Source organism: Sorex araneus, chromosome 5 (assembly GCF_027595985.1).
Source record: "Sorex araneus isolate mSorAra2 chromosome 5, mSorAra2.pri, whole genome shotgun sequence".
Lineage (NCBI taxonomy): Eukaryota > Metazoa > Chordata > Mammalia > Eulipotyphla > Soricidae > Sorex > Sorex araneus.
Genome location: NC_073306.1, coordinates 72,441,756 through 72,455,058, shown reverse-complemented (window position 1 = coordinate 72,455,058; position 13,303 = coordinate 72,441,756). Strand labels below are relative to the sequence as shown.

At 41.7% G+C, this 13,303-nt stretch overlaps 1 protein-coding gene across 1 annotated transcript in view; it reads left to right on the top strand.

Moving 5' to 3' along the window:
* The first annotated feature begins 842 nt into the window (after window positions 1-842).
* Window positions 843-13,303, top strand: part of TTLL7 (tubulin tyrosine ligase like 7) — a 171,452-nt gene continuing 158,991 nt past the window's right edge. The window contains exon 1 of the mRNA XM_012931648.2: window positions 843-1,072. The gene's annotated coding sequence lies outside the window, so the exon portion shown is untranslated. The remainder of the gene's footprint in view (window positions 1,073-13,303) is intronic.

Here is a 13,303-nt window from a genome sequence, read left to right as displayed (position 1 = left end):
CACACACACACACTTTTCTAATAGAAGAGTGCAAACTTGTCCAGGCACCGGAAGCCTCCGTGACGGGGAATGAAGCTTTCTGAGTTTGCTTGCGTGTGCAGCAGCAGCCAGGGACTAATACGAGCACTTCCCCACATCTAAGGGATGCCTTTGTGGGCACTTCTCTCCCCCGTTCTCTAAATATCGTGATATTTACAGTATCGCAGCTTTGATTCAGAACTACCCCTCGCTGTCCGGTCGCCACTGAGCAGCGACAGGAATGGGATCCCCCCCCTCCCACTAAGCGCTTCTCTTTCCTAACTTTCTAAATCGCTCTGGCAACCCTTGGATTCCCGGGCACTCCACGATGCTCGGATACAAAATCCCAGCAGCGCGTCCAAGGACTCCACCTGCCCTTGTGGCGCTCGGCGGCACGTCTCCAGGGCGCTGTGCACGGGGCCTCGGCCCTGGGGACCCCACGACCGACACTGAGGGACGCGAAGGCAGAGCGCTCTGCGCCCCTCTGCATCGCCTCGGCTGGGGACCCCGCCCCGGCGCTCGGGTTGCTAGGTCCTCTGTTTGCCGCGTTCTAAAGGCGCCCCGAGCGGGACCAAGGCAAGCCCGGAGGGGGGGGGTGTGCCCGGGAAATGCCAACCGCGACCGTCACCAAACACAGCGCGACAGCTGCTGATCTTCCACGGCCCCCGGAGCCCCAAGCCCTCTCCGCGCCGGGGGTACGGTGGGGTGCGGGGGTCCCCCCGCCCCCGTGCTTGGCTCCTCCCAGCCGTCGCCAGCCCCACGCGCCCGGGGCGTCCGCTCCGCCCCGCACGTCGCGCACCCCCGGGCCAGGCCGGCCCTTGGTCTGGACCCGCGGAGGCCGCACCTCTCTGGGCGGTGCCAGCTGCTCCAGCTGCTCCGGGCGGAGCACCAGAGCCCGAGCGGTGGCTGTCGCGGGCGCCGGGGAGCAGCGGACCGCCGGTGCCAGCTGCTGGGCCGCGGGGGGCTGCCCGCGGGGAGGCGGGGAGCCCGAGAGTGGCAGCGGGAGCGCCGGATGCGAGGAGGCGAGGAGCGGGGCTAGGCTGTCTTCTCCCTGGTGAGGACCTCTGCCCCATCCTAGCGACCCCCTTTCCGCGTCCCCAGCTCCTGAGACCTGCCTCCCCCACCCCCCCGCCCGGGACAATCATTGCTCCGGGGACTCTATCCCCCGCGGGCTCCTGCTGCAGCAGCAGCTGCTGCTGCTGCCGCCGGAGGTAGTGATGGTAGTGGTCGTGATTCAGCACCCTTCTGGCCCCGGGAGGGTTGCCCGATGGGGGGAGGGGCCCCCCGGCCTGCCGCCGCGCTCTGTCCCACACCCCCCCCACCCGATTTCCAGCCTCCCGAAGATCAGTCAGGGCGGGAGGGGTCGGGCCAGGCCCAGAGGGCCAGGCTGTTCCCTGCTCGCTTGGTCTCGAAATCTCGCCTGGTGCCTCTTCCTGGGACAAATCCCCTGGAGGGTGAGGTGCCGTCTTCAAAGTGTGTCAGGCTGGTGTCTGTTTCGCACCTGCCTGTAAAATCTGGGGCCTCTCCGTTTCTCTACTTCTTGCCCTTTGGGATGCTGACTTCATGGCCATCATCCGTTCAGTTTCCCAGCGCCCCGCTTTCTGCTGCTACTGTGTAAGCAGGCAGGATGCTGTCTCCAAGTTGTATTTAGGCTGCATGGGGCTGATTCTGTCACAGGAGGAAGAGATTTAAGGGAGGTTTGAAATAAAGCGTTTTAGAGCCGAGGCACTTGCTTTTTAGACATCTGTTATTCCACTAAGTCGCCGCAACAACCCAAATGTGCAAAGTAAGGAGATAGGAAGTTAAATGTATCCACTCAAGGTCACAAGATAGGAATTTGAACATAAGGCTTTTCAGTCGCCAAGGATCACAAGCCTTACGCTGTATTAATAGTGTGTCCAACAGTGCCTATGTACTGTCTATTAAACATTAATAATATGATTGCTTTTCAAAGCAATCTCAAACAGCAGCAACAAGCTGTAAACTTCCTGTGTGCAGACTAAATGTTTGGTGTGAAAGTGAGAGAATTCTGAATCATGTAGGAAAAAAATTCCTATTTTCTTAGAAATCATATGTCAAAAAATATTTGCATAGCATAGTCCAAAGAAGTAATAACAGGAGATGCTCAATGTGATTTGGGTGGTAGTATTCGGTGATGCTTAGACCTAGATGATCCCAGGGGTCATCAAGTAGTGATCCCTGAGCACAGGGCTGGGGTAAGTCCTTTTTGGGTGTGGCTCCAAAAACAAACTAAAGCCTCAAGGGAATGCTGGCAGTAAAAACAGCCACTAGTTCATTGGGTGTGTGAACTGTTTTCAATGAAAGTACTAACAGGTACAGCTCGCTGATGTAATTCATTCCAACCTGGATTTGACATAGCTGTCAAGACCTTATTTTAAAGCCAAATCACTGAAAAAAAAAATACAACAAGTAAGTGGTGGGATGTGGATAAGTAGAGACTCTTGGGTGTTAGATATCTCTTTAAAAAGAGAGTGTGTATGTGTCGCAGCCAAGTGTGAGATTATCAAGTGGGAAAGTGAATTGACTTATTTTGCCCGACCCTTCAGCATCACGTTATGTTGATTTGTGTGCTGTTTTTCTTATTTGCAGAAATTGTAGATGCTAGGTGTTTGCTTTGTCTCTTGCTTTGTCATGTGATTTGTTTTCATTTATGATTCATGTATTTTCACTTAAGATGTACAACTTTCTGATGGCTCAGGAGTCAGATTGCAAAATGCAAACGCTCATTATCTTTAAGTACTGTGAAAGTACTTGATGGCTGACAGGAACACACTCAAGTCAGTCCATCAGTTCTCAAGTATTGAACCATCTATTTGGTAGAATCTTCTTCTTCTTTTTTTTTTGAAAGTTAATGGGCTATTGATACATTAAACCCATTGCCTAAATAAGGTGACAAGATGGAGGTACATGTCTTTATTCATTATTCAGATTAGATTTTGAGAGAAGTTGCATCCTATAATAAGTCTCCAGTTCTTAGGAAGTCATTTTCTCTTGTTTATTTAGCCATAGACTCTATCCTGATTTCATTTTCAAGTTCAAGTTATATAATTCAAAGAGGGTGAGCAGAATTGGTATGAATAATTAATAAGAAATACAACACCGCAACTGTTTTCCTTGCTGAAAACAGTATATTTCCTGGGGACTGGTATTAAAAGGGTAGTTTTTTTCAAAACCTGGACAGTTTTCTATGGAAGTAGAATATTTTTTTGTCCCAAGAAAGTTTGCTTTCTCTTTTTTCCAAAAGAGAAGATTTAATCATTTTCAATCATGAACAATATAGAGTAGAATAAGGAAAAAACTCACTATAATCATTTTAGAGAATAACTATTAATATTTGATGTAGTTCCTTCCATATTTTCCTTGCATAACTTTAATTGTTACTTATGATTTGTTTAATTTGAATTTTTGTAGTTTTACTTTTTGAGGTTTTACATTAAGTTTTAACTGTACCATGAACATTTAAAATGGTCATATAATTCTCTTTTATATAGATACTATAATTTCCTAATTATTGTTGCTAATATAATTTATGGCAATACATTGCACTGAGATTAATACATTGTTCATTAGCCAAAATTTTTCAATGTTTTAGAGATTCGTTGTTTTGGAACCCAGGGCCACATCTGGCAATGATCAGGGCTGACTCCTGGCTCTTTGCTTAGGTTGTCACTCAGTGCTGCTTGTAGGGCCGTTTTCAGCTCCCGAACCTAAGTAGATCCTGCTCTGTGCAAGACAAGTGCCTTAGCCCCTGAACTATTTATCTAGACTCGAGAAATTAATTTCATGCACTGGAATTGCATAAAATTTATGGGTGAAAGGGTTTAAGTTTTTAGTCTTACTGTCCCAAGCAAATAGTTTTGAAATCATTGTATATGTTCTCTTTGGAATATTTACCCATTAAGTATATAATTTTGTACATTAATAATTTATAATTCCATCTTATCCTTAGATTATATTATTTTAGAGACATATATTTTTTCTTAGACTGCTTAGGGCTGGAAAGATAGTATAGGAGAAAAGGCACTTGCCTTGCATACAGTTGTGTTGGCCATCACCCTGGTTCAAATCCTGGCACCATATGGGGCTGGAGCAATAGCACAGCGGGTAGTGTTTGCCTTGCACGCAGCCATCCTGGGTTCACTTCCCAGCATTCCATATGGTCCCCTGAGCACCACAAGGGGTAATTCCTGAGTGCAAAGCCAGGAGTAGCCCCTGTGCATCACCAGGTGTGACCCAAAAAGCAAAAAACAAAACAAATCCTGGCACCATATATGTTCCACTGAACACCCCAGTGGTCACTCTTTTTTTTTTTTTGCTTTTTGGGTCACACCCAATGGTACTCAGGAATCACCCCTGGTGGTGCTCAGGGGACCATATGGGATGCTGGGAATCGAACCCGGGTCCGCCGCATGCAAGGCAAACGCCCTACCTGCTGTGCTATTGCTCTAGCCACCCCCCCCAGGGGTCACTCTTGAGCACAGAGATGGGAAAAATTCCTTGAACAAGGAAGCTTATGGTACAAACAAAGAAGTAAGTGAAAAACATGACTAGTTAAATTAAGCAGGGTAAGGACTTTCTAAAGGCGAACAGTGCCAGTGTGGTGAGAAGGTGGAAATTAAATTAGAGGAAAGTTTCAGTATGAATAAGAGCATAAGCCATATAGGAGGCACATACTCAGGTCCAATGTTCTATTTGGGAACCTCAGTTTCCCTTCTTTGCCTCCAGCATCTATTCTTTCCCCACACAATATCTTACTCTTTCAATCTTTAGCATATTTTGTTTTCCTGTACCAGATTCCGAGCTTCTGTATCCTGACTGTACAGATTACAATAGGAGACCTCTCTTGCTCTGTAATTTGGGGAATCCACACAATAATTCTGGACTTCCCCCTAATTCTTAGCGAAAGTCCTTTGAATCTGACTAAGTGGTATGCCATGGATATTAAGTTCCCTGCCCCACTCCTCTCCATGTCTCCAACATTCCCAGCAGCCCCTTCTTGTGTTCAAATGCTCCTCTCTGCTCACTCCTAGAACCCTTTACTAGAGGAAATTTGTCTTATGGAGGAGAAAGTATGGGCCTCAGTTTTTCCTATCAGTAGGGACGCTTGGATCTGAGAGCAGGAGTCTAATGTTTGACAAGTACACTGGCCAGGGACCCTGATTTGTTTCCCCAGGCACTTGCCTGACTTTCCTTCAAGTTTCTCCTCCTCCAGGGAATGAATAAGTGGGAAATAATGAGCAGGGAGCTCACTGAGGTTCTCTGATTGCTGGTGGAAGGGGGAGTCAAGCTATAAGAGCCTGCTGAGGACACGATAAGGGAGCAGAAAGATTGTTTCAATGATCTGCCACCGTTGCACTGTAGCACTGCACTGTCATCCCATTGTTCATTGATTTGCTCGATGGGCACCAGTAACGTCTCCATTGTGAGCCTTGTTGTGACTGTTTTTGGCATATCGAATACGCCACAGGTAGCTTGCCAGGCTCTGCTGTGCAGGCGGGATACTCTCCATAGCTTGCCAGGGTCTCGGAGAGGGATGGAGGAATCGAACCCGGGTTGGCTGCGTGCAAGGCACATGCCCTACCCGCTGTGCTATATGGCTCTAGTCCTTGCTATCTGCCACTATAGGAAATAGAAAATTTAGGTATCACATTACAAATCCTAAAGAGGTCCCATCTCCCAGACCTGACAGATTATTTCTGTGACAGCCCAACATGGAGGGAAGAGGGGTATTTTTGTGACTGATCTTGAACAACAGTTTCTCTAGGGCGACATTAACAGTTAAACTTGAAAATGTAAATTAAAATAGGTTTGCTTATTTATTATTTATGACTCCTTGTTTCTGTGTTAGTTTCCCATTTGAATTTACTGCTCATAGTTCACAGTGTGGTTGACACAAGCAAAGTGTTAGAGTTTTTTTTAGACTTTGGGAAGATGAATGATCTAGTCTTTTTTCACTGCATTTTTATACTTGCAAAGAACTAGTTAGTTGGCCTGTGTTTCTTTGCCTCCTTGAAAATTTACTTAGGAGGTCAAAGGGCCACAGGATCCTTCCAGAGCTGACCCATAGTTCTCTGAGAACTTTCTTTTGAAGTTGATGATGATATTATTGGTCTAGTGGGTAGGCAGAGCCATGCACATTGTTTAATTTTTCTAATGGTGGCACTCAGCTTTCTGTGTTATTTTTGTTCCTCAGCTTAGGCATGTGAAATGGAACATTATGTTTGACAAATGATTTATTCTGAACATTTTATTTCTTTTGCTGTTTTACAGTCTGAACTGGTGCCACAACTATTCAGTTAGATACCAGTATTGTTTTTTTTTAGAAAAATTCTTCTCCCTTCTTGGGACTGGAGCCATACTCTAGTGGGTGGAGCACTTGCTTTGCACATAGCCGAGCTGGGTTCTGTCCCCGGCACCCCATCTGGTCTTCTGAGCTCCACCCTGAATGATCCCTGATCACAGAGCCAGGAGTGAGCCCTGAGCATCACTTGTGTAGTCTCAAAACAGAAAACAAAGAAATTATTCGTTAGTGTATTTTCAGTAAAGTTGATTTTATTTTAAGTAAATTGAAAATATGTAGATTTATAGGTTAGATGAGCAGTCATCTAGGTAACAGCTTCAAGAATATTTTATGGTTCTTGTTTAGATTTGACTTTTATGGTTGCTTGGTAGACCTCTCATCTAAGGGAGCATGATGTTTGTTTCTTAAAGAAATGTAGCTCACTAAAAATTTATTTGTGCAGGATCCAGGGAGATATCTTAGGCATGAAGTTGATTCCTTTACACCCCATTTTGCTCTCCTCTCCCACCCTCCATTACTGCCCTGAGTAGCTGTGGTCGTCCCTGAGTAACACAGCATCATTAACCTAAACTGTCTGGTCCCTTCCTCTGGGCCTGTGTTGCCAGGAATGGTCCCCAGACCTCCCAAATACTATTTGGGGGAACTTCAGCCTTTACTCCTGCCCAAGTATACTTAAAGAATTCCAAACCAAAGTCATTATTTGTGCAAAATCTGCTTTAATCAATGTGGTCCTACTAGTAAATTTGTCTGGATTTGTGATATATGAATGATTACATGAAGTATTAGTAGGAAGTGTTAGCAAGTATGGATTTTATTTGAATCACTAGATTCTATGGGGAAACTTTCACAGGTAATTTTATTATTGCTATTAGTTAAGATGCATTTTCAAGGCATTCCACAAATAAAATCTGTGACCACAAGTGATATTCATAGTGATTACTAAAAAACAAGGATAATTTTAGCCCACATCTCAGTTTTTATTTAGAATCAGTTAGCCAGCAAATATGTGTTAACTTCTCTAATGTAGGGGAAAGATAGAATTTGAACACTCTATAATCAGCTTAATTTACATAAAAACCAGATGGGGAAATTTTCATTTAGCCTTAGGTTTGATCAGATCCAAGATAAAAATCTTTACTTAGCATCTCTTTGTCTAGAATCCTAAAGATTTACAGATACTATTTCATCTATTTTAACAATTTGAAAAATCAAGCTTTGTTTCAAAAAAAGCAAAAATGGCAACATTCTCATGAAGAATTATAGTTGGATTATTAGAAATTGGTCTGCAGTTCCCCTCAGTTATTTTGACAGTAGGCGCAGAATTTTTGTCATATGTAAACTAAAGGATGAACTTACATACAGACATTAAAAAAAAAATTTTTTTTTTTACTTATTCAATGGCATTTGAGAAAAAGATAACTTTTAATATCAAGTGGCAGCTCTCTCCCCCCCCCCCAATTTCTGATGTCTAATTTTTGGGTAGTGAGGGGCTACACCTGTCGATGCACCAGGCTACTTCTCGTTCTGTGCTCGTTGGTCGATCCTGATGGTGCTGGGACTCCAGCCGTGCCAGCCATATGTAAAACATACGCCTTGACTCCTGTGCTCTCTCTGACCCTCTGATATATCTTTTGAGTTCGTATCAACTTTACAATGGGTTTCAATATAATAGGTTTCAACTCATTATTATTGAACTATTTAGCATTTCCCTCTGAAACTTGCTATAATGCAAATAGGCAAATGCTAAGGAAAAGTTTGAATTGGGTGGATCAGTGCTTTTAAAATCAAGTACAGTGTTTATAAGTGGAGGAGCTTTCCCACTTGCCAAAAGTCAGTGCCAAATGAACATTTTTTGGCTGAGAGAAGAGCTTACTGCTGCATATGTTAAGGAATTGTAATTTCAGAATAGGAGGTATTTTCATTTTTAAAAGTGTAACTTTGGTAGAGAATATGTATCAAGAAATATTTTCTTTGACTAAGGAATTGCAGACAGATATGTTATTTGTTAGTTATAGCATTGCATGTTTTTATAGTTTGCTTGAGCATGTAACTGAATTTTGTTTTTAGGTTTCATAAGGAATAAGAATAATAAGTGTAGGATGAAGGGAAGGTCCAAAAGTGTAGCTTCAACTGGGAACAAAATTACACAAATATACTTGGAAATTTCTATAAATATAAATATTTCAATCTCCAAGTAAAATTATGTAATGGTATCTCTAAAGGATTTTTCTATATAGCTATGTATATTCTTGTCATTTGAATGGTGGGCTGTTCATGCATTTGATATAAAATACCAAGTGGATTTTATTGTATTTAAAAGCTGATACAATAATAAGTATAATTCTTAATACCAACAAATTTAAGTTTTCCACTATCAGTTGATGCATTGATTAAGCATTTGTAGAATCTGCCATATATTCTGAAGGTAAGCCTCAGTACTGTAGGAGCAGCAGGGAAACCTTGTCAACCTAATAAAAACCATCTATAAGAGCCCTGGAGCTGGCACTGTACTTAGTAATAAGAGACTAAATTCCCTGTAATATTGTTGTAGAATGTCTGTTGTCTGCATGTTTTTAGTTTGTTTGCTTGTTTGCTTTTGGGCCACCCAGTGATGCTCAGGGCTTACTCCTGGCCCTGTGCTCAGGGGTCACTCCTGGCAGACTCGGGACCATATTAGATGCTGGGGATCGATCCTTGATATCCATTCCATATAGTCCTTGAGCACTGCCAGGTGTAATTCCTGAACACAAAGCTAAGAATAACCCCTGAGAGCCACTGGGTGTGGCCTCCAAACAAAGGAACAAACAAAAAACCCCAACATCAAAGTGCCAGGAGATAGTTCATAGGACCAGTGTGTGTTCTTTGCTTGTGGGAGGCCTGGCTTCCCAAAAGACTCTGGCACCGGATGGTTCCCTGCGATCACCAGGTGTGGCCTAAAAAATAAACCAGAATAAGTCAAAAATAGGAGGTAACTCTAGGACCAGAGCCTTGCCTTCAGAGACGGCAGGTTCCATTCTTAGCATTTAAAAACTCTAGGAGCAGCAGGGAAACCTTGTCAACCTAATAAAAACCATCTATAAGAGCCCTGGGGCTGGCATTGTACTTAGTAATAAGAGACTAAATTCCCTGTAATATTGTTGTAGAATGTCTGTTGTCTGCATGTTTTATATAGTTTGTTTGCTTTTGGGCCACCCAGTGATGCTCAGGGCTTACTCCTGGCCCTGCACTCAGGAATTACTCCTGGTGGTGCTCATATGGGGACCATATGGGATTCTGGGAATCAAACCTAGGTCTGCGTGTGCAAGGTGAAGGCCCTACCCGCTGTACTCTAGTCCTACATTCTTTTATTATTATTATTATTATTTTTAAAATTTATTTATTAGTGAGTCACAGTGAATTACAATCTGTAACTGTACCCACAGAGGTTACAGTTACAGATTTATAGATTTTCGTGCTCATGTTTCCCTCATACAAAGTTCGAGAACACATTCCTTCACCAGTGCCCATTTTCCACCACCAATAAACCCAGCATCCCTCCCACCCCCTCCATCCCCCCCCACCGCCATTGTGGCAGGGTCTTCCCTTTTGTTCTCTCTCTCTAATTAGGTGTTGTGATTTGCAATAAAGGTGTTGAGTAGCCATTGTATTCAGTCTCTAGTCTACATTCAGCACACTTGCCTCCAACCACATTTTACTTGGTGTTCCCTTCTCTATCTGAGCTGCCTTTTTCCCAGAATGTGAGGCCAGCTTCCAAGCCATGGAGTCAACCTCCTGGTACTTATTTCTACTATTCTTGGGTGTTAGTCTCCTACACTGTTATTCTATATTCCACAGATGAGTGCAATCTTTCTATGTCTGTCTCTCTCTTTCTGACTCATTTCACTTAGCATGATACTTTCCATGCCGATCCACTTATATGCAAAGTTCATGACCTCATTTTTTCTAACAGCTGCATAGTATTCCATTGTATAGATGTACCAAAGTTTCTTCAACCAGTCATCTGTTCTAGGGCACTCGGGTTTTTTCCAGATTCTGGCTATTGTAAATAATGCTGCGATGAACATATGAGTGCAGATGTCATTTTGACTATACTTTTTTGCTTCTCTGGGATATATTCCCAGCAGTGGTATTGCTGGGTCAAATGGGAGCTCAATTTCTAATTTTTTGAGAATCGTCCATATTGTTTTCCAAAAGTCTAGCCCTACATTTTTATTGTTGAGGAGCGTGTTCTAATTTTGTCCAGATCCTCTTGATTAATGGTATGATATATTCGAGTTTGTTCATATCCTTGTTAATTATAAGTCTAGCTAATCTCTTGATTATTGAAAGGGGAGTTTATTTGTGATTTTTTTCTATTTTTTTTGACAACCCTACCTTCATTTATGTAGTTTGAAGCAGTTTGTACATATGTTTTTGGAATTACTATGTCTTCTTGGTGTACTGAGGTTTGTATAATTTTATAATGGTCTTTCTTACCTTAGATATTTTCTTTGCTCTGAGATCTATTTTTAACTGATGTTAATATTGCAACTACTGCCTTCAGAAAATTAATAATTGCATGCTATATGATTTCTCTTTTTCACTTTTAGTCTACTTAATTCATTATGTGTGAAGTAAGGATTTTGAAAACAGCGTCTAGGTGGGTTACACTTTGAAATTCTATCTCTTCCTCCTTTCCTCTCTTTCTATACATATATATACACACATATATTTGTGTATGTGTATATGTTTATGCATATATACATATATGTGCATACATATGTGTATATGTATGTGTACACACATATATACACATATATATAATTAAATTTTTTAAATTAGTGAATCACTATTAGGTACAGTTACAGACCTACAAACTTTCATGCTTGCGCTTCAGTCATACAATGATCGAGTACCCATCCCTCTACCAGTGCCCATTCTCCACCACCAATGGTCCCAGCAACAACCTCCATCCCGTCCTCTCCACCCCTGCTGCCTCTGTGGCAGGACATTCCCTTTTGCTCTCTCTCTCCTGGCGGTGCTTGGGACTTACTCTTGACTCTGTGCTTAAGGACCGTTTCTGGTGGTACTTGGAGGACCATGTGCCACTAGTGCCAGGAATAGAACTGAAGTCAGCCACATGCAAGGCAAGTGTTCTACCTGGTGTATTATCTATTTCTTTGGCCCCTCTCTGCCATATTTTAATTGTATATTTAAACCATTTATATTATGACATAGGGGAGTAGGGGAGAACCTGAGGCAGGGTGAAGGAAAGTGGACACTAGAGGGTGTGGTATTGGAACATTATATGCATGAAAACCTGTCATTAGCAGCATTGTATATTATGGTGACTGAAATAAAAAAAATTAAAAAATAATGGCATATGTGAAGATTGTTGTATTTCACCCAGGGACCTTAAGCCCTTTTATAAGTGGCAGAGCCTGGTAAGCTACCTGTGATGTACTCGATTTGCCTGAAACAGTAACAATGATGGTCCTTATTCTCCTGAACCCCAAAGAGCACTCAATACCCCATCGGGCAACACTAGCACGTGATGTTGACGAATGGAGATGTTACTGGCACCCGCTTGAGCAAATCGATGAACAAGGGGATGACAGTGACAGTAGATACAGTGATACAGTGAATGAAATATATCAAATTTTCAATTTTGCCTTCTTTTTCCTGTTTGTGTTTTCTTAGATCTATTGCCAATTTTATTTTTCTTTTGGATCACACCAGGCGATGCACAGGGCTTACTCCTGGCTCATGCCCTCAGGATTAACTCTTGGTCATGCTCAGGGGAACAGATGGGATGCTGGGAATCGAACCCGTATTGGCCGGATGTAAGGCAAATGCCCTACCCACTGTGCTATTGCTCCAGCCCCCATTGCCAATTTTTATCTTTTTTCAATTCTTATTTCTCAGAGTTCTGTTTTGTTTTATTTAAAATATTCTTTTTCCATTGTCTTATCACTTTATGTAGCTTCTTAGCAATTGCTGAAGGCATTACCACATATATGTGCAATTTCTCACAGCCACTGTTGATATTTTACCACTTTGAGTGAGATATAGAAATTTCACTTCCATTTTAGTCTTGTTACTTTCTCCATTTGAAAAGTCTGATTGTTTTAACTATTTCTTCCATATACTTCTTTAAACCCCACATCATATAATGCTATACTCTTGCTTCTATCCTAAAATGGTTAAGAAAAATTATGAGGTTAAATTTAATCTACTATATTTGCTTCTATCTTTTCCTTTTTGAAGACCCTATACTACTTTATCATTTTCTATGAGTTGAGTTATCTTCTGTTAAACATTGGTCTGCCAGTAATACATTTTCTTATTTTCTTTTGCTTAAATATCTATCAATCCACTTAATCCTGAAGAATGTTTTTTCTTGATATAGGAGATGGGATTGATAATTATTTTTCAGCACCTCAAAAATATTGTGTCATAAGAAAATCCAAAAATATGTCATGATTTCTGACCTCCATGAATTCAAATGAGAAATTATTTTCTATTTGAATTGTTGATCTTTTATAAGGTATCATTTATCGTGACTTTCTAAGGATGTTTTTTTGTCTTTTGCTTTTAGAAGTGTAATTTTTATGTGTTTTATAGATTTCTTTGAGCTTATTTTCTGTGGGATTTACTTAATTTTGAATCTGTCAAGTTGTATCTTTTGCCAACATTGTTTTTCAAAACAGCATTCTTTATAAGAACTCCAGTGATATAAATGTTATTTTTTAATTTTTGACCTACAGCTTCTGTAGATATGTTGTTCTTTTCTAAGCTGATTTTTCATGGTGTTTGAATAAAAATAATATTGCTGTGGCTCACATTCAGTAACTCATTTTTCTGTCTTTAAAACTGACAACATTCAACCTGCTTCTATTTTAACAATTGTATATTTTAGTGGTAGCACTGTTATATCGTTGCTCATCAATTTGCTCGAGTGGGCACCAGCAACATCTCCATTGT